At 39.1% G+C, this 26,274-nt stretch overlaps 1 protein-coding gene across 2 annotated transcripts in view; it reads left to right on the top strand.

Moving 5' to 3' along the window:
* tnr (tenascin R (restrictin, janusin)) overlaps positions 1 to 26,274 on the top strand; it is a 203,806-nt gene that overhangs the window by 63,618 nt on the left and 113,914 nt on the right. The window contains exons 5-6 of one of the 2 annotated variants that reach the window (XM_028593566.1): positions 8,055 to 8,115; positions 9,108 to 9,161. The gene's annotated coding sequence lies outside the window, so the exon portion shown is untranslated. The remainder of the gene's footprint in view (positions 1 to 8,054; positions 8,116 to 9,107; positions 9,162 to 26,274) is intronic. The other variant, XM_028593565.1, reaches the window with a different exon arrangement.

The following is a 26,274-nucleotide window of genomic DNA, read 5'->3' as shown; positions in this document are numbered from 1 at the left end:
TGACGATTTCTCCCCCCAGGAAATGTTTCGGATTTTGACCAATAAATACGTCATTTTAGCTTAGTGTATGGGTGATAGTGAGAAGTTTTAGAAAAGTCCTGGGCAGCCACAAATTCCACTGTTCCACAATTATGCGACAGCACTCGCCACTCTGACTCCACTGCGCTAACACCACAGAAGCGCACTTGACATCATTAGCCTGTTTCAGTATATAGCTACGGTAAATTACTTTTCTGATCATCAAAACCACACCAGAGATGTTTGGCTTGAAAATATATGCTAATAATCAGGCTGCAATGACCTCACCAACAATTTCTGAATACCCTAACTTGTGCCTTCTCCACAGCAAATGTAACTAACCACGTGACGTCACAGCGGTTTCTGTTACACAAAACATAGCCTATGCAATGACAACAATCGTACTTACAGACATTGCCCTCACAGGGAACAGAATTATCTTTAAAGCAACTTATTCTTTTTGCAGAATAACCAAAGTTTTAGGAGACACTGAAGCAGTGTCTAAACCGTAGTTCTTTTCCACACATGAACAGGAAGTAAGCTGAACATATTCCCGTATTTCAGGATAATTACCAATTGTGCCCAGTAGATGGCACTCTAACACAACAAATGACACAAGAAACGGCTTATCATTCATTCTCATCTCAGCTGAAAAGACCGTTGAAAAGTTTCTGTCCCGAACCTCCTTCCAGGATAACTGAAGTTGCTTGGCTGACGGGGCTTTTCGAATCCTTCTGTAAAGTTATCGTTAGATGCTATGATGGTGCTGCTAACGTTAGCCGAGTTGCTTGCTAATGTTATTTCAGACTCAGGCTCTTCAGCTGCCCCAACAGAGTTTGCCTCGGCGGTGGACGAGGAAACATCAACTGTAACACTTTATCATTCTTAGTATGTTATTACTCAATTATATTAAGTTGTACTTAAGTTATGTTTTTAAGTTAAGGAAGAACATGTTACATCAACTTGAAAAAATGTATATTAAAAAATTAAATTAATTAAATTAAAAATTAATTTTCTAAAACTTTGAGTATACACTACTTAATCTATATAAGTACTTTGAACGTTCGGGTTTACAGTGTACAGATGAAATCTTGCTAATTTTAGCCGCATTACTATACCGGAAGAAAAAAGTCTTGTATCCTTTTCTGCGACATATTCTTCTCTACAACTAACGTTCCAGTAGGGCTGGGAAAACAATCGATTTGATTTAAAAATTGAGTTGGTAGGTCAAATCGATTCATATTTTCTAAAAATCGATTTTTTTTCAATCCAAATACAGTATAAATAATTTGGATGTTTAACAATCTTTGTTGCACAGTGATTTTTCACTTAGATAAAGGGTTTGCCTTTGCAATTTTGTTTATGTTGATGCACTTTAATTAAATACAATAAATATCTATTTTTAAAATATATTTACAGTTCGCAGTTATTTTGTTTTAAATGGAAGGGGGAAATCAAATCGTAAATCGAGTTTTTTATAAAAAAAATCACAGATTTTTTTAGGGAAACAAATCGCCCAGCTCTACGTTCCAGTCAACTAGGCTCAGCCTGCTCGCTTCTCAGCGAGTCACGTCACTTGACTCACTTTCACTTTGACCTCTATAGCAGCTATAACAGGTCATTTTTAGTAGGCTATATTCAAACCTATCCATAACCCTTTTTTGCTATTTGCCTCATTATTTGATATACAAAAATATAAATAATGTCAGACAGCGAATTAGTAATTATTTAAAAAATATAAAATCCAGCTCCTGCCAGCTGGGGGTGCACCCCCCTTCCCGTGTCCTTGCTTTAATGACCTGCAAAACTAAGGTTAAGAAAAGTCCCATGTAAAGGTCTGAAAAAGCAGTCTATAATTAAATGAACTGCTGCAATACTTGACCCGTGTTGGAGACTTCTTTAATAAATCATTTTTCTTTTTTTTAATTAAGAGAATTATAATTTAAGACAGTTTTCTATCTTCAAAACGAAGTAAAGTGAGGACTAATGTAAAATATAGATGCGTTTCTGTTTTGGGGGTTAAATTATGGAATGAACTTAATGATGAGTTGAAAATGTGTACGTCTTTGTTGAGTTTCAAAAAAGCTTTACAATCTAAATGAATTAACGGTTATGAAGTAATTTAAATAAAATGCAAATTGTAAAATGTATTACTAGGATTGTACTCAAGTATTTGGTTTCATTTTGTTTTGTTGGATTTCTGGGTGATTCTATAGGGATTATGGGATAGAATAGGCAAAAATAAGCCTTGGCTTCAGCCTATTCCTTTTTCGGTAAGTTACGGTGGCACATTGTGGGAAATAATTGTTACTTTCATGTATGTTAAGTGAAATAAAATTCATCATCATCAGCAATTTTTTCTCTTTATTTAAACATGTCTCCATCTAAATGAAAGACTCTAGTAGTATGAGTGTCATAAGTATGGCTGTGCATGGCAAAACAATTGCAGCCTGTCCACTGCGTAATAGATGGGTGGAAGTGTGAGCACTGTGCACCATCCATGAAATCAATGGTCCACTGCATGGTGGCTGGCTGACTCCCCTCAAAACACACCCAGGCGGGTGCCATAAAGGATGTTTATTAGGCTGACAAGTTGACACTGCAGCTCCTTGTCATGCTCTGATAATAGGGGCCAGGCGCAGACCAGCGGAAGCCTCGCTTCAGCTGGTTAGGAGACAGACAAACCCCTTCAGGGGTGCAGATAAGAAAGGAGAGGAAATAAGAGGGGAGAAGAAAAGGAAGAAGGAAGAGGGACGGTGGTGTATTAGTGCAGCTAAGTGCCTGTTTTATGAGTGTAAGAAATAAGAGAGAAAATAGGAAAGGAGTGGAGCAAGGTAGCCAGGAAAGGAGAGATGGGAGATGAAGAGAATGGAGGATGGTAGATGGGGTTGTGCAATCAGTGCTTGAAAAATGACATGACCCAAGATTATGTAAAAAAAATTGTAAAATCTCTAGGGCTGCAACAAAAGTTTTTTTTTATTTTTTATTATTGATTAATCTGCAGATTATTATCTAGATTAATCAATATATAATTAATATAAAATATCAGAAAATTGTGAAAAATGTCCAAGGTGATGCCTTTAAATGTTTTGTTAATCTCAAAATCAAAAATATTCAGTTTAATATGATGAAAGCAGGAAATCTCCAGATTTATTTTTGCATGAAAATGACTATAACGATTAATTGATTATCAAAATAGTTGGCAAACATTTTTCTGTCAATCGACTAATCGATTGGTCAACTTCTTGTTGCAGCTCTAAATATCTCTACTTCATTGCCAGTTTAAGACATGGATGTGTGAAAAGAACACGGTGCAGGGTTGGCACCTCATTTGTTCTGATGTAGGTTGCTCGCTGAGTGCATATGGCAAAAACTAAATTTAAGCTTCAGTGTTGTGGGGCCAATAGAGCATACACACTGGCTCCCTGCACTCATGAATGGCTTAAAAGTAATTAACTTACACCTAATGACTCAAATTCTGATAATGCAAAGAGTCATTTTGTCTGTCCGTCACGTGAACTGCAATTCCAACTGTGACCACTACCACAAAATGGTCTCACAACCCACCGCTGTTTAAGTCTTTAAATGACATTCTTCTGAAATTGCTGTGGTAAGCTTTTCCAGCATATTTGGTGCATTGGATAAATTATAAAAACATTTTAAGTTTAAGGCACTGCATGTACTCTTCTCTTCTCTTCTCTTCTCTTCTCTTCTCTTCTCTTCTCTTCTCTTCTCTTCTCCTATAATGAGCACCTCAACATTCACTGTGAGCCCAGAACAGATGCAAGCTATAAATCAGCTAATCAATGGCACCAAAGTTAGTCCCTTAACAATATTGTAGGAAAAGGGCTTGAATGAGCGTCATTGATTCAGCCTCACAAATCCTTATTTCTCCAAGAAAGGCTGACCTTGAAAGACAGCTAGGTCGTTATTTGTCACTCCACACAATTAAACCATAATAGAAGTTTTTTGCTCATTGATTTCTGTTGCACATTTTTAAATTATTTAATGTAGACTCTTCTTATCACTTAACTTGCAACCTTCATAATTATCTTTTTCCTCCGGAGACCAGGTTAAAGCAAGATGATGAGCAGATAGGATGAGATGTGGCTTATTTCTTGCTAAGTCATCATAAAATAGTGCAACACACCTCCATTTTTTTTTTCCAAGGGTCAGTCCTTTTGAGTCAGCTCTGCGTAGGGAAGTTCTCAGCACCATTATGTCATCAGGGACAGGAGGACAGAGGAAGAGAAAGCGCTAAAAAAGAAGCTATTTTAATTAAAGCTGGCAGATTTACTCGCCTAGCTGGGTTTAAAGCATAGGCTGCCCGGGCCGGTTGGGGCCGGCGGGGGCCAAAGTGGCGGTCGTAAAAATGACTAATGCCAGGCAGGGGTGGAAAAGAGCCCCCTGAGGGACGGGAGGGGGTGAATTAAGGTGGGCAGTCGGAGGTTGTTCTGTAATGAGAACAAATAGCTGAGAAGTTTGTCGTCTGACAGAGCAGGCCAGGGAAATATGCATAGTGCAATACTTTCAGCTCCCGTCACATTTCTGCTTCACCATGCCGCTTTAGTGAGAGGGAGAGGGGACGAGGTTACAACTAGAAAGATGAAACTTAAATACTGTGTCATGGCATGCTATCAGTCTTGTTATTTATTTGTTTTCATTAAGATTAAGAAAGTATAGGAATGTATTGGTATTTGCTAAATGCTAAAACAAGTGAAAATCGGTAATTAAAAATAAAATCCAGTGCATCCTTTTTTGGTTTCTCCTTTGAAGTGGCTGATCTGCAGCATAATCAGCTGTAACACCTTACCGTATATGGTGTGCTCTTATCCTCACGCAATCAGTGTCAGGATTGTTTCTGACAAAAAAAGAATATGAAAGTCAATGCTTGCCATTTTATTCAATAGTCATATCATTTACAATCAGCGTCCTTTCAAAATTGGCAATTGCATCTCTGTGCGAGTGCACTTCTGTGTGAATGATCTGGGTAACAACACTAATGAAGCCATCCACCAGAGAAAGTCAATGTGTAACATTTCTTATTTAAACTAGTACAGTGTGAGCATGTGTCTTCCCCGAGAGGTTGATGACTAGTAGAGATGCACCGATAGACCGGCCGGTGACTGGAATTGGCCGGTTTTCATGTGCTAGGCCATGACCTGTGACCGGCAGGTCAGTCTGACATATGCCGATTTCATGCCGGTCAATGCTACAATTAACTGACAACATAAGTTATACGAGTTACAGTTCTCAAGGACACGGACGCGACAGCACCGTCTCTTTTTCCTTTCGCTCAACTTTTCCGTCGTGTGTCGCGTGTACCCGCTATTCTAGCACATGTAGGGAACCTCGTGAATTAACCTGCAACATGTCAGCTGTTTGGAAATTCTTCAGCTTGTGTGCAGAAGATAACAAGTTTGCAATATGCAATACCTGCAAGGAAAAAGTAGGGCGTGGAGGGACGACACCAAAAACCAAAATCACAATTTTTTTGTTGGATATTGGATGTGAAAAGAAGGAAATGGTTCTAACATTGCACTTTAGATCTGTGTGAATTCCCAGACCAGGAGTAATTTATATAGTTCTATTTTATAGTGATCCATTATCTGTTCAAAAAATGTTCTATGTTCTGTGCAAAATGTTCTATTAAAGAAAAGATAGAAAATAAATATTTGTGTGTACTGTAAAGTGGTTGGAATAAATTAAATCGGAATCGGCTAAAATAAAAATCGGCTGGCCTGACATTCTGCTTTTTGGATGCTTTTAAGGCCTTAGTGGCCCCCTAATACTGTATCAGAAGTCTCTTTCCTTAGGATGTGCCTTTTCTGTGTCTGTAGCTTTAAATACTATTGAGGAGTAGAGAGGGGGGGCAAGGTGAAGGGTGGGGGCGTGGCCTTGACCAACTGCCATGCTTCGCTCGTTTGCAAGCCATGATGTCTCTCTTTCTCATGGGTGGGCCAAATTCTTTGGGCTGGCAAAGCAGAGAAAGGGGGGGGTAACCTTGCTCCTTATGACCTCATTAGGAGCAAGATTCCAGATCGGCCCATCTGAGCTTTCATTTTCTCAATGGCAGAGCAGGATACCCAGGGCTCGGTTTACACCTATCGCCATTTCTAGCCACTGGGGGACCATAGGCAGGCTGGGGGAACTCATAATAATGTTAAAAAAAAACTCATGAAGTGAAATTGACATGCCATTGGACCTTTTAAATCTACCATCACAAAAGCGTTTAAATTAAATTCTCTGTGCATATTTTTACAGTGATGTATTCTTGTCTCATTTTTGAGCTCTTACATTAACTCTGAAAATGATGGCTTTCCACTATATGCATTGCCAATTGGGTTCATGTTATAAAAACAAATGAGAGATATAATTTTCTCATAATTACAGAATATATTTTGTTATTATGTAGAGAAGACGCAAATGTTTAAGTAAGTGATGGATCACAACTTAGCTGTATTTATATTTTGCTGCACACCTTTGTCCATCCAGTGATCACCTGAAGGATTTCCGTGTGTGTACGATCATTTAATTCATTACCTTCCTGTTAACTTCCTCTGTGCACAAGTACAGGCGAAGACTTGAACTGTGTGTTTGTGTGGGTGAGCATTGCCGGGCTGTGCAGACAAACGCAAAGTACATGTGTGAAGTATGGCACATGCAGCAGCTGCTGTCTACTTCCAACGCCAGATTTTAATGGTGGCGGGCAGCCAATAGGAGGGCCGTTGTATGATTGTGGGTGCAGACGTGTCACAGTGTTTTCGTATTTTCAGGGATTTGAATGGTGTGAAATTCAACCAGCCGTCTTCTTTTGAGCTTTGATTTCTGTCTCACCTCCCACACCTCTTGTGCATCTCTCATCTCCTTCCTTGTTCTGTCACTCTTCTCCTCCAAACTGTTGGATGTTCCCAGGAATGAATGATAGATTTAAAGCTGTGCAAATAATAATCCCCCCAAAACACACACACACACACACACACACACACACACACACACACACACACACACACACACACACACCTCCTCCTCCTCACTCTCACACCAAAGGCTCTGTCTGTTGAGACAGCAGATGTGACTGGATGTATGTCAGCACTGTCACTTATTTATCTCTCTGTCTGTGTAATGGAATTTATAATTCATTATCACCATCTATAAATCCCTGTACTTGTGTCTTTGAGCCATTTTAGAGACTCTTCTTTATCTTTTGTAACTAAACAAAACAAAGAGACAGGGACACTCACCAACAGATTTGCCGGGCACAGTGCCATCTTGAAGGCAGCAGAACAATAGATTGCACTAAGTCAGAGAAATCCTGAGGAAACTAAATATTAAAAGGATATACACACACATGCAAAAGTATAGCTGATACAAACAGGTACTACATAACATGCGTTTAGCTGTATAGAGTCCCTTATGCCATCAAAGAGAAACTAGATCTAAGTCCTCACAATTTATCTTCCTTGCTTCAGAATGATTCTGTGGTTTTATCCCACTGATTGAGTTAGCCTTGGTTGTTTTCCAAATGCTCATTTTCAGCAGAGTAAAGTCATTGGCTTTGTCAACTCTTAAAATGGGAGCTGTCACCCAGAGGGACACCTTAGCAAAGCAAGAACTCCAAAACATTTTTCCCAAACAATCAGAACCTGTCGCTTCAACTTTGGCTCCTTTGCAGTATTTTTTATTTAACTTTCTTGGACATGATTCCTACCCATCTTCTGGCGAGTTATGTGAAATCAGATCCACTCAATATGGAGTTCCTTCTGTGCTGCCTTGATTCTCTATGTTTTCTAATTTGGAGCCTGTTATTTGTAATTGTAGCGTGCCTGTATTCATTTCTTAAAAACCCTCTGAAAGTTGACACACCACCCATCCAAAACGCATATCTTGATGATCTAGATGCAATTTATTTTAAAATGTTGCTTTAATGTAAAATCACATTTTCCCAAAGCGCCACATCTCCTTCTATGTCATTGTGAATATTATTCAGTTGCATCTTGTTTTTGTATCTGTTTGTTTCTGTCTGTCTTTTACAGGCAGTAAGAGATAAACAAATGTTTAATTCAGACTTGCGCCTGACCTTTTCAAGACACTGAGGTAATGACATACATTTATGAACACAGTAAACAATAACACTTGATGTTATATGCTGAATATAACCTTGATGTGATGGGTTTTTGGTCATAGAAACAGTGAATCTGAGTGTGGAGTTTTACAGTATGACCCCAGGTTCAGTTGAAACCACTCAGAGGGATAACATCTACAGCTGGGCATGTCTGTGTGTGTATGTAGATATGTCTACATAGAGTATGTGACACATGCATTTTAAACCTGTGTTTAATAAACACTTAAACTTGACCAAACAATGATTGTTATCTGAGTGCTGGAAAACTATGACTGCCTAATTTGGAATATGAGAAGAGCTCATACGACGAGCCTTATTCAACAGGAAAAGTCATATCCTGTCATATTAGCTCACACACACACACACACACACATATACACACACACACACACACACACACACACACACACACACGCCTGCATCCACTGACTCTATCACAACTCTTTATCAAGTGCTGGCTCATGTCTCAAGTGTAAAATGAGAGTAATTTCTAGTGTCCTTCAAAACAATTATAAATGCTAATTAAGCCACGTTTATGTACAGTACGTGCTTGCAGTGTTGTCATACAAAACAGTATTGATTCAGAGTGATAGTGGAACAAAGAATGCTTTGTTTACAACAGTTGAATATGTTAAAATGAGTCATCATGTCCTTATATGTTTTAAGTTTTATTGTCTCCAGTTTTATTTTGTTTGGATTGTGTGGATGGGGGTGGGGGTTAGTCGGGAGGAAGCAATTATAGGACATACTGTAGCACCGAGAGATGATGCCCAGTTTTTGTAATTATGTTTTTACTCTTTGTGTATTTTTGCATCTCGCAACCAAATGATATAGACCTAAATAGAGTGTGATTTGTTTATTTAATAACCTTCTTCTCTCCAGACTATCTTTAAAACACTGCCAAAGCAGCGACAAAAGTCTTCACGTTTGAAACATCCACAACCTCTCTCCTTTATGTGCACAGCTGCAGCCCAGAGGACCAACACTAAAAGGATCAACTCTGGTGGGTGCCCTCAAGGTGAGTTGCATTTTCAAACGCATGCTACAGCATACCTTTGTGCATGTATGTGTGTTTGTGTGGGTGTTGTGCACAATGTTCACTCCTGACCTCAAAATAGAATGCTCTCTCTCGCTCTTTATCAGACTGATCTCATGAAGTGGCGTATGTATGACACGCCAATTGGTATGCTGTTATTGGCGTGTTATGAAGATGCACACTTCATGTTTATCAACACCTTTGTCCTCCATTGACTTACATTACCTTGCGTGTGCGTGTGAATTGACGCCGTAGCGAGTAGTATGAAAGGGTGAAAATCTTCGTAGGTGGATGTGTAAAACACAGGACTTTCACACAGGAGAGAGGGGATCGCGTCCCGCGTGTCATGTTTCCTTTGTTTCCCGCGTGTGTTGTTTCCTTACCACGTTTGTCTTTTCCTAAATCCAACCCAGTTTTTCTTTTCCTAAACCCAATCCAGTTCTTGTTTTCCTAATCACAACCTGTTTTTCTTTTCCCCCGCGTGTGACGTTAAAACCAACCGTAGCCTCGTGATAACACGCCACGTGGCTTTAGAAAGTTGCGTGTATGTTTACGCTGTATACAGCAGCTGCCGTCTGCTGTATACTAGGGCTGTCCTCGACTAAAGAAATTCTTAGTGGACTAACACATTAGTTGATTTAATTGACAGAGCTGTGCGCTTTGAGAGGTGGTTAAGACTAGAAAAGCACAATATAAATGTAGTTAATTAACCATCTGTAAAACTAAGTTTCTCCCCAATTAATCCTGCAAAAGCACCACTTTAAATCTTGTGTTTACCATAAATGTGCTCATAAGTTTCTTGGAAATGAGTAATTAAGCATGAATAAGCATAAAAAATGACTAATCGACTAAAGAAATCTTAGTCGACTAAGACCAAAACGACCGATTAGTCGACTAATCGACTAAGAGGTGGCAGCCCTACTGTATACAGCGTAGATATACACGCGGATAGCTCAAAATGCGTACAGATAACACGCCACTTGGCTTTAGGAAAGTGGCGTGTATGTTTACGCAAAGTCATGATGCCACGTTGCTCTTCATTTATGAGAGCGAAGGCAAGGCAATAGTATTTACACACAGCAATGAAAAGCAACTCCGCAAGACACCTGAAATGACTACAAGACATGAAAAGATCATCCTCTTTGTGCATCTCAATGCCCATGCAAATGATCCCTTGATTAAGGCTGCTACGTACTAGGGTTTACGTTAAGATTCTGTCCTTTAGAGTCGCCACAATCAGCTCTGGCCGCCGTGTTGCAGCTGAAATGTGGCGCAACTGCGCCTGGTGGAATCCAGATCGGCTCGCACCTTCAGCCTCTGAAGAATATAGCTATAGTGAAGTTCAAGCTGCAAAGTTTATGTTACCTTCATTCTGATGGTGATTAACATTAATGGCCTTCTTTTGCCTTCATAATTATTAATACCAACAAATAATACACTAAAGCAGCCAGGTTTGGAACCCATATGTTTATCCCTACTGTATACCTTCTTTCTGTTGGTCTCTAATGTCTTCTGAAACCCTTCTACATTATCACAGCTTGGGTTTTCTGTGTAAAGCTTGGCTATACATTTGTTTTCAGATTAACCCAGGACTGTCTGTGTCCTTGGATACCCCCTTTAGCCACATTAGCATTAGATCACATACTTTGAGTGCTGTTCCAATCACTGTGCGCCACATATCTCAATGATCTAGAGACACCATTACTCTTCTTGCAATAGGGTTGCTGTGTAGCTGACTCTAATGAGTTAATGTATTAACTTTCCACTTCCGCAGCAGTATATCATTTCTACTTAGTTTATGTGTCACCCTCCCATTCAGCATTTAGCAGGGCACAAGGTTCAGTTTTTTTAAGCCAATGCTTTCTGTACATTATGTTCGATATCCTGACTAGTTTGTCAACTGCCTCATAGTTGTCATCAGGCTGATTTTGTTGAGTTACAGTAGTCAAGTCATGGTTAATCCCAAGGATAATATCCGACACGCATCTTTTTTCTGCCCCTCAAACAGACACTAAAGATTAGTATCAAGATTATTAATTATCCAACACATCACACAATCCAATGAACTTACTTCATTATAGATAATGATGGAAACACCTGCCTGATTCACACTTACTCTACAGGGTCTAACAAGGAACGTGAGATTACTCAATGATCTACATTAATTCACACTAATTGCTCAAGAGGAGTCTGAATCATTCAAAGGAAAAACGGGACACAATCATGTAGTTAGGAGAAATTAAGATGATAGTGGCTTATCCGAGATGTGTCAAAGTAAAGTTTTAAAAGTGACAGCAAATTTGCTAGTTTTATTGATCATCTCCTACAGGTCATTCAAAAGCCTAGAAGCTTAAACGTATAAAACAACAATGTTTCTGAAGATCTGCGGAGGATTTCTGGCTCAGGGGTCACAGGCCTTTTAATAAGGGTGGCTAAAATGGCGAGCCAGGAGCCAGACCAAGTACTTGTACTACATTCTGTCACTCTGAGCAAGATTTTGAGTTCAAATATTATTTACAGTTAAAGTGTAGATAATAGTTATGGTAATAAAAAGTCAAACAACATAGCCTTTCTTTATCATTGATACCCATTTGTTGTTATTTATAGTCTTATTATATCAGCAATAATCTATAATGTATTACAAATACCTTTTTTTTCTATTTATTTGATACATACTTACAAATACCACTGTTGTATTAAACTCTCTTTTGACCCCGACGGTGGAGAAGCGCTTAGTTTGGAACTCACAGTGGTAGGCAGAGAGGAGGAACGAGGTGGCACTGCATGTTTGCCTTTCTAATTAGTTCTCATAGGAACCCGGCCATTGATTGTTGCAAATGCCTATTGATTTTTTGGAGGGCTCCACACCATTTGACGTTTGTGCTAAATGCCACGAGACGATTAACGTCTGTGTGTCGGTGATGTCTGTGACATCAGTTTATCATTTTGTGTTTAATGTGTTTGTGTGCGCGCACGTGCAAGAGTGTTTCGGTATATTTATTTGTGCATGTGTTAAATGAAAATGGGTCTGGGTCGCTGACGAATAGGAAAGTTGCTGCATTCGTTTTGGCCTGGGCAGCCTAATTGAGAAACATTGATCTGGCTGGGGTGAAACAGTGTGCTTACTTGCACATCAAGATAGCCAAAGGATATTGGCAAAATGTTTGTTCTCATAGGATAACATCACAAGACTTCCCTCCCTGTGGTCTAAACAGATCACTATGTCAGAAGGTCAGAAAGAGTGCTACAATTAATCAGCTAGTGTCCTTCAATATTTTTGCTAACAAAATGTTAGGTGATGCCACAGTTCAATACAGACCCTGTTTATTCGTGAATTAATTATGCCTACATTGCATATGTTGAGATGACAATATGTCAAGTGCAAAAGACTGCAAAGTAAGCAACAATTTGCTTGTTTAGCTCAACATTAAGAGCCAATTTTTGAACTGTTAAAAAATTAAAACTGAAAGTATAATCACAGAGTGCTTTCCTACTCTTTCACAAATATTACTCTCACGGTTAACACTTAGAATTTGCGCTCCCGGGGTCGGTTCAGCAAAAAGAGGAGGCATGTTCAGACGCAAACGTTCCCTGGTGCTGTTTTGCAGTTTCAGAAAACAATTCCGCCACAGAAGAAGGAAAAACCTAGTCTAAAGTCAGTGGCGCTAGTCTAAAGTCAGTGGTGCGTTATTCAGATGCTATTTTAGGGGCGCATGCTTGGCCATAATGTAGCGTGTGCACAACGCACATACACCTTGCTTCCCTCATCTACACGGACGCAGCAGTTCCCATTTTTGCAAACCATACATAATTACAAAGAATAATATTACTGAAAATGGCTTCAGGTGTTTGGATGGATCAGGAGGAACTTTACAGTACAGTCCTCAAAAAGTCGCAGCATTCTCTGTGGCTGGTTGTGTTTTACACAACATTTCCATGAATCATGGATGTGTTGATGACATAAATGAGGAAATATTAGAAGACTTAAGGAGACGTGATGAGACGTGAACTACGGTGGGATTGGACACTTGCGTGGCAATGCATGATGCGCTCCTGATGGATTGGGTGGACGGAGATGGAGTTGGGGGAGGAGGAAGGGGCACAACAGGAGCAGGTGGTGCATTTGGAGGCCCACGCTCCATAGCTGCAGCAATCCTCTCCAGACTTGAGGAGATGCGCCAGAGAGGCCCCAGCAACACCGCCACCCGGACAAGACGGTATTTATTACTTTGCCGCATCCCGGACAGCTCCCGCTGGCGTGCGCCAGGCAAATCCGCCGTCATAATAGCAATCCGCCATGGAACAAGCGCGCCTGCTCTTAAAGGGAATGTGAGATGATTGGTTTATTGCACTTCACACCCAAACCACACCTAGCTAATTCAGACCAACCCATTTTAGATTTGCGTCGGGCGATTTGCCCGAGATCCGCCCACAAAGCTACTTGTGTTTTGCGTTTCATACTTGCGTTTCAGATCGTTAAAATAGGGCCCAAGGTGTCAATCTTGGTCATTTGATACGCCCAGCCAGATGTAGTGATGCTGAAAATACAATATTTCCCAGAGGACAGTCTGGTTCTTTGCTGTTTGTACCATAATATATTTGTCTTAAAGTCTTCTAGTAAAATAAATATAGTATTAATAATTAAAAACAGATGCTTTCGTGACAAAAATTATTTTCTGCCCCACATGTGAATGTGTTAACTCCTCTCCTGAGTGTTGGTGCCTCTTACCTGGCTTTACTGTGGCCTTAGGATTTGTTGTCTCAGCAAATGGCCTGCTTTAAGCGGAATTTGCCTGTCATTGTTCCCAACACTCGTTTGAATAATGCAACACTCTGTCCTCCCATTTGAATATATCTGTCTGGTCAGCAGAGGGAGAAAGTGACAAAGACAGAGTGGCTCAGTCAGAGACAAAGACGGAAATACAGAAAGGCAAAGGGGACAAAAAGTGAAAGAAATAAGAGAGAAAGTTAGTGAGAAAAGGGCAGACCAAGAGAATAAGGGATGTGTCAGACAGAGACAGAGAGAAAGATGGATAGAAAGACTGATTGTAAGGGTTAGGGCCACACAGTGCCGCAACTATATTAGGCTTCCGAAGGATACCTAATGTGATTTGCTTCGGTAATGAGACAGGCAGCCATTTGTAATTTTCAGTGTTAGTTCACTTCTGGTCATGCTTTTTATGCACTGTGTGTACCTACATCCCCATCCTGATTACCGAGAAGTTGGAGACGTTTATTTTTAGTTGCCTGAAACGTACGTAGACAGGTGGTGATGAATGGGGACGGTCCTTCACTGTGGCAGCAACAACAGTTGCAGGATTGACTGTAGCATTGGCAATAATGCTGTCACTACATCACACAGAGAAAAACAGAGCTTTGTTTGCTCAAAGTTTAGTTTAGATTTGCTGAGTTTGCTTGTGATGAACTAAGTCGACAAAATTATGGCAGTAAAAACAACACAGAATTGAAGAATCTAAGTTTATTCAAACAAAGATGGAGGAGGAGGGAAGATGGTGAACATGTTACACCAGCCTGAGGACACCCTTGTACTTATAATCAAAAACATTTAGATAGGGAAATTATCACAGATTTGTCTCAACCTTAAGATCGCATACTGAGACATTTACATTTTGCTATAGTGCTATTAGTCACTGTGTGAGATATGAGCTCAAGATAAACAATGCTCATTCTCATTTAAATACACGTAAAAAAAGCCAAATATTTGAAGCCAAAATCGAATAAGCTTCTTGCTGATTTCAGTTTTAAGGCGAGAGGCATTTATTAAGATAACATGTATTTTTGTGGAGATTTATTTTGTAGATTAATTTCCTTTAGTGATGGTTATGGTGATGATGGACATACTGTCATTTTTTTTTGCCAATTTAATGGTACATAGCTATATTAAATAGCTATGTGTTCTGATTGGAACGTCATAACAACATATGATGATGATCATGAGAGTAGCTGGGCAACATCAGTTTTAATGCATGTTGACATAGAATATAATTTTAGCTTTATGTCCTTTTGGTTGATCACACACAGATGGCCAGAAGTACTGTATATTGTACATCATGCACAACCGCATTGGCACTCACCTGTCTTAGCCATTTCCCTTAGTTTTACAAAATAGATTTAAAAAGACATAACTCCAAACATATTTCTCAGTTGAGCAGTCTGAAGAGCACATAATATGATTTCAGTTTCCTTCTGGAGGGCGGAACAACAATGCAGCTCCAGCAGAATCACTTAAACCATACACTACCGGTTAAAAGTTTTAGAACACCCCAATTTTTTTTGTTTTTTATTGAAATTTTAGCAGTTCAAGTCCAATGAATCGCTTGAAATGGTACAAAGGTAAGTGGTGAACTGCCTGAGGTTAAAATAAAAAAGTAAGGTTAGCCAAAACTGAAAAAATAATATACGTTTCAGTATTTTACAAAAATGGGAACAAGAAATGGGTAAACAATGTAAAGCTGTTCTGCAGCAATGGAGGTTGATCAAGCTTTAAAAATTGGTGCTACCAATTCCCATAGGTGTTCAACTTGTCTGGATTACTTACAACCCCCTCTGTTTGTATAAAAGTATTGTTGGAACACACTGTGGTACCGTACCCTCGTGGGCATTATTTGAACAGTATTGTACTGCAGAAAGTAGTGTGTTGTCATAAAAATGGCGGGAAAAAGGCAATTAACAATGGATGACAGACAGACCACCATAACACTTAAGAATGTTGGTCTTTCCTACAGAGAAATTGCGAAGAAAGTCAAGGTGTCAGTGAATACAGTATTCTTCACCATCAAAAGGCACTTAGAAACTGGGGGAAACTCTGACAGGAAGAGGTCTGGCAGACCTAAAGCCACAACAGAATCAGAAGACAAGTTTCTGAGAGTCAACAGCTTGCGTGGTAGGCAGCTCACAGGACAACAGCTTCAAGCACAGCTTAATAGTGGTCGTAATAAGCAAGTCTCAGTTTCAACTGTAAAGAGAAGATATTGAGCTGCAGGTTTGATAGGTTGAGTTGCAGCAAGAAAGCCATTGCTAAGACGTCAGAATAAGAAAAAGAGGCTTGCCTGGGCCAAGAAACATCGTCAATGGACTACTGAGGACTGGAAGAAGGTGCTATGGACTGATGAAATCTTCGGTTCATCACACAGGATTTTTGTACGCCGTCGAGTAGGCGAAAGGATGGTTCCTCAGTGTGTGACATCAACTGTCAAACATGGAGGAGGAAGCATGATGGTCTGGGTCTGTTTTGCTGGATCCAGGGTCGGTGATTCGTACAGAGTGAAAGGCACCTTGAACCAAAACGGCTACCACAGCATTTTGCAGCGCCATGCAGTACCCTCTGGTATGCGCCTAGTTGGTCAGGGGTTCATCCTACAGCAAGATAATGACCCAAAACATAAGTCCAAGCTATGCCAGGACTACCTTAGGAAAAAAGAACAAGATGGTAAGCTTAAAAACATGGAGTGGCCAGCACAGTCACCAGACTTAAACCCCATTGAGCTGGTTTGGGATGAACTGGACAGAAAAGTGAAAGCAAAGCAACCTACAAGTGCCACACATTTATGGGAACTTCTGCAACAGAGTTGGGAAGAACTTTCTGAAGAATATTTGATTTCCATTGTAGAAAGAATGCCACGATTGTGTTCAGCTGTTATATCTGCCAAAGGGGGCTACTTTGATGAGTCAAATATTTAGAATACATTTTGGTTTATAAATTGATTCCATGATTTATTTTTTAACTTAAATTGTTCATTTGTTCTATTCTTTCATTTCAGAGTACAATAAGACATTGAACTGCATGAATTTCAATAAAAACCTGGAAAAATTGGGGTGTTCTAAAACTTTTGACCGGTAGTGTACATCTAGTTAAAAGTGGAGACCTCACTGCAACTCCCATGCTGCTCTCTACTTTTACTTTCCATTGTACTTCAGTTAAAGAGCTCTTTCATGTCCCTTTGAGAATGGGTACTGTATTTCATATGCTCTAATTTAACAGCTACCTTCACACACTTTAATTCCTCATTCTCCATTTCAAACTGCTGAAATAAAAATCTTTCTCTCTGTTAAGCAGGATCAGTTGAAGTCTTTCTTTTTCTGGCTTCCTCCACTTTCTCTGCCTTTCTTCTCTCGCTCAATCACTGCCTTTTTTTTCCCTCTAAGAGGACAAAGTCGAATGGCCCAATAGTGTTTAATTGCTGTGGTTTTTATGTGGTCTGCTGAGAAGTAATAGCCACTCAGCACTTCTGTCCACAAGATAGATGTTGCCGATGCTTGTCTGGGAGATGGTTGCAGCGTGGGAGCACACCCAGTGGCTCAAGCAAGTGCAGGTGAAGTAATAAAAGAAAATGGTTCGCTGGGGGGAGAACAAAAGAAATCTCACAATGGATTTCATTTCCTTATTGAAAACAAGTCATTCGGGGTCACACACACAAGCACATATACACATATACACAAATACAAATCCATGTAGACACACAGGCAACCACAGCATTACGCACACGCTCACAAACAGGGGTCAGAGAGGAGCAGCAACTTGTTAGCAGCAACCATTCGCTGTGACCAGTCCAGTAATGCAATCTGTTCTTGCTGTTGGACAGGCCACCCATATGGAAGCGGTCACAGGGTGACTCAGACCCGATCAAAAATGGAATCCGCAGTAAATCAACAGCATTGCTTGGATCTCTCCTGTGTTTGGCCCTGGCTCTGGTGTCACAGATGGGAGACAAACCTATTATTTCCTAGGCCCCATTGAGATAAAATGTCCTCCTCTGCAGTGCCTCTCGGGTCAGGCTTCACAACAATACAGCACTTCACACCAGTATTATGTGAGCATTTGTTCCTTTATAATAAACCTGTAAATCATCATATAGTCTGAATGTTACAACGGTTTGCATATTTTAGCAATCCTGTACTGTCCGCAACATTTATAATAGTTTTTATATGTATATACAGTATGTACATGCTTGAATGTATTTTAGTCAATTCTTTACACTAAGCTTAAAAAAACTACATTTAGCATTTTGTGGCAGAATGATATGGCCTTATAATGAATCAGCTCAACAACAAAAACCATATCAAAGGTGCTAATGCAGATGTTAAGGTTATTTATAATATTTCGCAACCAACCTGATGTGCATACTGTCGTTCAATTGAACTTGTAGGAAGATATTGAAGTACCGTAACCTTAACCCTACAACCTGCCCAAAGCAACTTTAGTCTAATGACAGGAAATGTAATTGTTCATTAGGGAATCATACAACATATACAAGTACTTAAAAGATTAAAATGTTGTAAATATTTGAGAAAACAGGACTGAGAGAGAGAAGTGGGGCGACAGTACCAAATGGGAACGTGAAAAGTCTTACAATATGCAGTGTGGAAGTCTCTCTGTGCTACATAACAAGATATGGAATAAACAACATTCATAGTATAAAACAAAGTTATAGCGCAACACAATTAAATCATATCACATTACATTATGCAGACATATTTTCGGTCATCACTGCTAAGGTTATCTTCTCGACTATACCCTGCCATGTTCATTTCTCACAGAGAATGCATCACTTAGGTAAGAGTTGTGGAGTGAAGCTGTTTTTCATATTACATCGCAAAGAACTCCTGAGAGCCCTACAGAAAAGAACTCCAACTGATTTGTTATGAAATCTGATTTGCTATAGAGTTGGAGGTGCTGTACATGCCAGCAGTACATGGCTTTAACAAAACATTCACTACATACAGAAAACACCATCAACATCCTGGGAGGAAATTAAGTATGGATCACAGTAAGTTATGTCATTACCTTGGAACTGAACCATGTCAGAAGTTCACTGAAGAGTTTAATTGCTATCCATGTGATTGGATTTTGTTAGTGTCACCACATGATAGAAATTCAAAATCTGGAGTCCATGAAAAAGCAATTACTTGCTTTACTGCTTAACTGTTAAAGAGCCTATCATTATCTAGTTAAAGCCATTCACAATTTTAATTCAAAGGAAGCTTTAATTTGCTTTTATTTACTGCCACTGTGTGCAGATAAGTCCTCTAGCCATGGAAAAGAAGCACTGAAAGACAGGCTCGACATTTGTGACAAAAATGCAATACTCAAACAGTCTGTGTTAACATTTCAGGTCCTGTTTTGCCCCATTTTGTATTTTTAAACTGCTCAGATAATATGGTGGTATTTGAAGGTTGGACTGAGACCAACTTATAAATAACTGCTCGAAACTGTTAAATATATAGGCCCGTATACATTTGTCGTGCAAAATGTGAAGTTTGGCAGTTTTACCAAACATCCACACCCTGACTTTTCAGGTCTAAAGAATTTAGTTAAGCCATTTAAATATTGTTTTTAATTAAAATGCCCAGTACGGTGTTAATGCATCACCAGTCACCACTGTCATCATCATTTGTTAGGTACGAGAAAACTAATTATACTTGCATTACTTCACGAGTCAAACTTTCTCCATTACTGAGGCTAGTACTGTTAATCTGTCTTCAATCAAAGTTGTATTGTTTATTAATGACAAAGCTTGAGTTTGACTTTTAAAGTCCACAGAGCCAAGTTATGGCTTTACTTAAAGTAAAATCTAAGTGACACTGATCATTTAAGAGAGGTTTACTTTAAAGGCAGGTTATAGGTCTGCGTAATTGTGGTACTCCTCCAGGTCTCGTGGTTATTGACATATATTTTCTTTCTTTCTTTTTTTTCTTTCTTTTTTCTTATAGCACCACTTATATTAAGGACTTTACTGCAGGTGTAAGGAATTAAATTAATCATAGTGATAACGTAAATACTGTAGTGTAATCTGTTTGCATTGTTTCTAAAATGCCCATACTAGCAAGTCGGGGCATCACTCTTGCTTTACTTATTAGAGCTAAACCTAGATTAGCCTTACATAAACTGCATTATGTAATGGATGACTCCAATGAACAAATATTCCAACATTCAGGGAGCAAGTTAAATGGTTTAAAGTGCCCACATTATGAAAAAAATCACTTTTTTCCTGGGATTTGGGGTGTTATTTTGTGTCTCTGGTGCTTCCACATGCATACAAACTTTGAAAAAAAAAACAGCCATGCTGTTTTGAGTGAGATATGGGTTTCTGAATCTATCCTGCCTTCAGTCTCCGGGAGAGCTGTTCAAAATCTGCACGGCTTTCTACGTCATTAGCCGAAATGAGGGGCCTAGGGGGCTAACTGTTAGCATGTTAGCTCGTTCTCAATGGCAAAACACTGCTATAACACACACAAATTCACCCTAATCTACAAAATACATGTCCCTGTTCTGCAGGTATTTCACGCAAAGTTGGAAGAGCGCCCTCGTTTAGAAGAACTCTCCCGGCTAATCCTGCCTTGTACAGGCCGAAGTTGGAGAAACAGCTAGCTAGCTCATGTAATCCTTACCTAGCTACTGCACATGTGCGACTGACAACCAAGATCTTACAGAGGTTGAGAGGTCTCACTCTGTAGCTAAAACAGAGATCTGACATGGGGTGAAAAGAGGAACTGCAGCAATGTGCAGTATAACAAACATATTGTGTTTTTTGAAAATGAAATCATGTAAACCTATTCTGATACAAACTAAAATTACAATTATGAACCTGAAAATGAGCATAATATGGCCACAAGATTTTTGGACTGTTAAGCAGTGCACACCAGGAACAGCAGCTTCAGGTCAAGTAGAACAAAACATGGCTAATCAGAAACACTACTCTATTCCTGTTTCAATTGTTTCATGGAATACTCTTGACTTAAATGTTATAGTGATGGTTTGGAATAATTTCACCCTAGCACCACGACCTTGAGCCAAACAACCCCCCAGAAGCTTTTTTCACCTTGATCAAACATTGGGAGAGTTAGTGTTATCAGCTGAATAGCTTAGTGCAGGCGCTAATGGATCCAAGAGCGTATCTTGTACATTACCCCACTAATAATGCCCGAAATGATACCAAACTTCTACAATAGTACAAATAGGTAATGCACTCATAAAACGATGGATTGGAAAGTTTGTACACCAGGAGTTTATTTAAATAACACTTACCTACTGGCTTCTGCTCTGTGCACTTCTTGGCTATGCTTCATCCACACACTTTCAAGTTTCCCATTATTTACTCTTTTGTTTCACATCATTCACTTAAGTCAGCTTTCCACCCCTTCTCTCTCGCCCATTTTGGAGCCAGTCATTCATTAGCCACCCAGAGGCTGCTCTATCTTAGACCAGAGATCTTCAACAGGGGGTCCTTGGAGTAACTGCAAGGAGAGCCACCAAATTATTGGTAATTGCTGTGATTACTTTCTAGAGTTGCAAAAGTCCTGTCTCAGTATACTATAACCTGCTGTGTAGTGTTTTTGCGTCTGAGAAACCTTCTTTACTCAAACTAGACTTTTTGGATTGCATTTCATGTTTCACCGGTACCAGAAACAACACAGCCGCCTTGCTGTTTTGAGTCTGAACAGCCACTTACTGTCTTCAGCTCCTGACACTGATGTATGAATGTCCACCCTAGCCACCATTCCCAGCATCAAGAATCTGCGGGTTCTTTTTTCTGACTGAGGGGTTCTTTCTTGTTTGGACATTAGCCCTAAATCCTATCCACACCAAGAACTGATGAATGTTTAATCAATAAAACCTTGTATTCCTGAACCTCCTGAAAAATAAACCCCAAACTACAAGAAGTAGTTTCATAAAACGACGAATGAATCCCGATGTTCACAACTTCCTTGCTTTGTAATTCACACTGCAGGTTGTTCAGAACGTACTGTGGCTATGGTCAAGGGAAACATTCAGGCATCCAAAGCCCTCAGCTGGGGCTACTTAGCTACTTAGTCTAGGTTACTGTTGTGATTCGGGCAAGAGGCGGCCATTTGTCCTCATTGACCTGGCAGCTCTGTAGCTATCCTACATGGAAAACAGCCCCTGGTGAAAATGACTTTCCATTACCTGTGACGCCATCTGTACATGATGTTCTCTGCTGATCGGATAACTCGCTGCCTTACATATCAACTGGCCCATTTTTTGTTGCAAGATAATGGAGGCATATAGTGTAGAAATACCTCCCTAAAAATAGAATAATTTATTCGTGTTTTGTCTAGATATTTGGATGATGGATGATATTCAGGAAAGCTGTGTGTTCCACTGTCTCGATTTCAGGAACCTCACATGTAAAACAATGTCAACTCAAGTAGTGTTCTTGTCATATTTGCCTTTTTTGTGTGTACTTTTGTATTCTTATCCTATTTCTGTGTAGTCAGCATATTAGAAGATATATCGATCATATCATAAGAATGCAATGAATGGGACATCATTTTAAAATTGATTGCTGTAGGGATGCTTCTGAAAGAGACTTATTTCATTGCGTAACTCACAAATCAATAGTCTCAAAATAACAAATTATCTTGTATCAAGTTATGTGCCCATAGCTATCTGTCATAGTGTGTCAGTGTGCGTGTGTACGCACGAGTATACAGTATGTGTGTGGCTTGTTCATTTAGCAAAGAGCACTGAGGCAGAATTTAGTGTCATAACAAAGCAAAAAAATCAATGCTAAAGCACTCTTCATCTCTGTTCTCTGTATAACAAATATCACTGAAGCAAGATGACAGCACAGAAATAGGCAAGGAGGGAGAGATAAAACAAACCACAACATAAGACGGAAGAGAAGCAAGTCCACATTTTTCATCTGTTTTCTAGCAGCTATTATTTGGGTATTTTGAATCTGAGTTCATTGCTAAATCGTTAGGTCAGTTTCATGCACAGAGATGTCTCTCTAACTGGGCCAGACTGCGTCACATCACATTCTGAGAAGAGAAACGTCTTAAGATAGTTGCTTGACTCGCACTGCATGGTTTGTCATGAAGTGTGCTATTTTAGTGTGATCAAGTCAAAATAGAGAGAATGTTGTCATGAACATGAAGTAATTGCAGCATTTAAAACTATATTACTAAACGTTGTGGGCCACATAATGTAATGTATTCATGCTTCAGTTACGTATCAGTTCAACACTAGTACATTCACATTGGTCTAGGCAACCTTATTATTAAGTGTAATGAATTAAACTTGTGTTGCTGATTACTATATGACAGCATTGTTTGCCAAAGTAAAATGTAAACATGGTATTTTTATGAAGATACTGTTTGTGTTGTATTAAGATTCACAACAACTCAACTGCATTCCCTGTATACAAAGCATATACTGAAATATCACTAGAACCTATGGGTAAAGCTTTCTGGCTGAAAATATTAATCTGTATTCAAGCAGATGACTTAACGAATGAAAAGGTTCCCAGGAATCAATGAAACATGCAGAGTTGATTGACTGGTTTTGGTTGAATAACTGAGGTAATAGAAAAACTTTTATCAAAAGCCCCCTCTTACTTTCCAAAAGTAGTTTTGCTCATCGGCAAGCAGAGTCATCTCCTGAGATTATTGGAAAGTCTGTTACTCAAAAGAAAAGGAAGTAGTTCATATGCAGCACTCACACAGCTGAACATGCATCTTTCTTTCTTTAATCAATGTAGGGATTGGCTTCATAACAATTTTACTAAGAATAATTACAAGGTCAAAACAAGCTGGAAACCACACAATGAAAATAAATTACGACTTGTTTTTTTGTCCACCACAAGAGTTATTTCAGGTGGTGAAATTTAGTTAAGGCTTTCAATTTGTAGATCATTACATCAAACATCACCTCAGAATCTACTTTCAACTTTTCACCTGAATTGAGCCTGCTTTGACTACGTTCAGTCTACAGGCTAATGTGATTTGACATTTGGCATGTAATATGTATCTCCTTTTCCTTTGTAAAACCGAAACATACGATGATACTGTATATGAATTGACGGTGTAAATGCAGCCTTGTTTCTTGATTGAGTAATAGCTGGCTCACCACAGATTGAATTTCAGCCCGCCTATGAATGTGGGCTTAATTTAATTGTCAATGATCTGATTTTGTTTTGTTTTTCTGCAAAGATGATTTCAATCTGGATAACCCCAAAAACTCTGTCTTCCAGTCTAGTGTTTTACACTTTCTCCACATCGTCAAAAGTAAATATTGCATTTATAAACCAGTCACAGCTCTAACAGTCATCATTCATTTCAGCCTTAATTTCCAGTTTTAGAATATTGTCTTTTTAAATGTGATCATTAAACAACGGACAATTACCACTTGGAACCACAGTGGAACATGATTTTCTCAGTATTATAAAATTTATAACACATTTGGAATATGATTAACCTTTCTGGCACCTAATTCACTAATTTCATGCCAGTATTGTTGTGGGTTTTACATTTGTACCTGCTCAACATGCAGGGTGCGTTCATGGTTAAGCCTGCGTTTACACAACGTTTTGCAAATTTGAAAAGGTTTGAATACCTTCCTTAGCTTCTTGTGGTTTTCTTTGCACCAAAAGAAATCTTTTCTCTGCAATTCGTTAACACAGCCTCAAATTCAGTGCTTATTCCTTCTTTCTGACTGCTCTAACGTGTTCTATGATCGGGAAAATTGGCAAAGATGGCACCAAATGGGGCAATGTTTAAACTATATACATACACTAGGGCTGTCAAAAAGAACGCAATAATAACGAGTTAACGCAAATTCCTTTTAACAACACACATTTTCTTGACACGCAATTTACGCATCCACGTTCTGTGATTTGGGCCTCGGCTGCTCTATAGTTTTGGAAATCAGGAAGCGATGCAGCAGTAACGTTGTGGATGGCTAGCAGAAACAAACCTCCTTAAGTAGATATGGATAAATAACACAAGTACTTGGCAACACCTGCCACGTCCGTATCATCTGAGATGTTATTTTCACTGTCTGGGCATGCTGTTCACAAGAAGTGAGCTGCCCTATCCGAAAATATGAACATTCTTGTCTTTTTAACAACTGGCTCAGTGCAAAGAAACAAAAGTGATGGGAACAGCCCATGCACTGTATGCTGTAGTTCTTTTCTCTGGTCATGTTTTGCCTTTGTGGTGTTTCCTTGTTCATTTTGTCAGAAAAAAAGAAAGAAAAGTAAGGAGGTTGGGTTGCTCAACCTCTGCTGAATACAAGAGGAGAACAAAGATATAGAAGTACTGTTTTATCCAAAGAAATCAAAGTATAAGCAATAGCTTCAACTGTACTATATAGGCTGTGTCATAGTTCTATATTACACTCCCCGGGTTTGAGGTTGTTCTGGAGAATGTTCATGACAGTATTTGTCATTGTTTTGGATTGTTCCAATAATCATAAACATTTTCATAAAGCAATATCTATGTTGATACGAGTTTTAAAAAGTTTTTTATATATATATATGAACATTATGTTTAAAACTTTTTAAAACTCAAATATATACACACACACAGTATATATATATATACACACATACACACACACACACAGTATATATATATATATATATATATATATATATATATATATATATATATATATATATATATATATACACACACACACACAGTATATATAGGTAATGCTTTAGATTACAGCCTGCAATACACCGCGTAATTACTGCTGAGTTAAGGTGTACAATTACAGTACGTTCCAATACTTATATGTAGGTATTGGGGAAAAAGATTAGAAGTTATGAAATAAGGGGGTCACAATTGGGATCTTACAAAAAACTTATACTGTAGTTATTTTTTACCTACTGGTTACCTATAATGTAGTACTACTGGGTACCTGTACTGTAGTTAAATACAAAAGATTACACCATAACCCCGCAGTACTTATGCTGTAAATTGAAGGCTCCAACTGTCAGATTGACCAGTACTCTGAAGCAATTTCACCTTTTTAGTGTAAGCCCAGTTGGCTATTTTCCTTCAGATATAAAGAAATGCACAGGCTTGTTGTATCCCTCAGGTCAGTATCACTTATGTTCCCACTGGAGTGAGATCCAATAGAAATTGATTGAGTGGTGCTCTCCGCATCTCTCTCACGCTCCCTTCACAATCCCAGTTATCCTTCAGGATATCCGCGGCAGGAGCTGTAGCCCTAACCTCTCTGCTCTGCTCTGGACCAGGACTGCACTGTCTTTAAAGGCTGATGAGAGTCTGTGTGCGCACAAAAGAGATAGATTTAGAGGGAGGG

The sequence above is a fragment of the Perca flavescens genome, chromosome 12, assembly GCF_004354835.1.
Source record: "Perca flavescens isolate YP-PL-M2 chromosome 12, PFLA_1.0, whole genome shotgun sequence".
In the NCBI taxonomy this organism is placed as follows: domain Eukaryota; kingdom Metazoa; phylum Chordata; class Actinopteri; order Perciformes; family Percidae; genus Perca; species Perca flavescens.
Note: the sequence above shows the minus strand (reverse complement) of the source record. Positions and strands in the feature narration are given on the sequence as shown.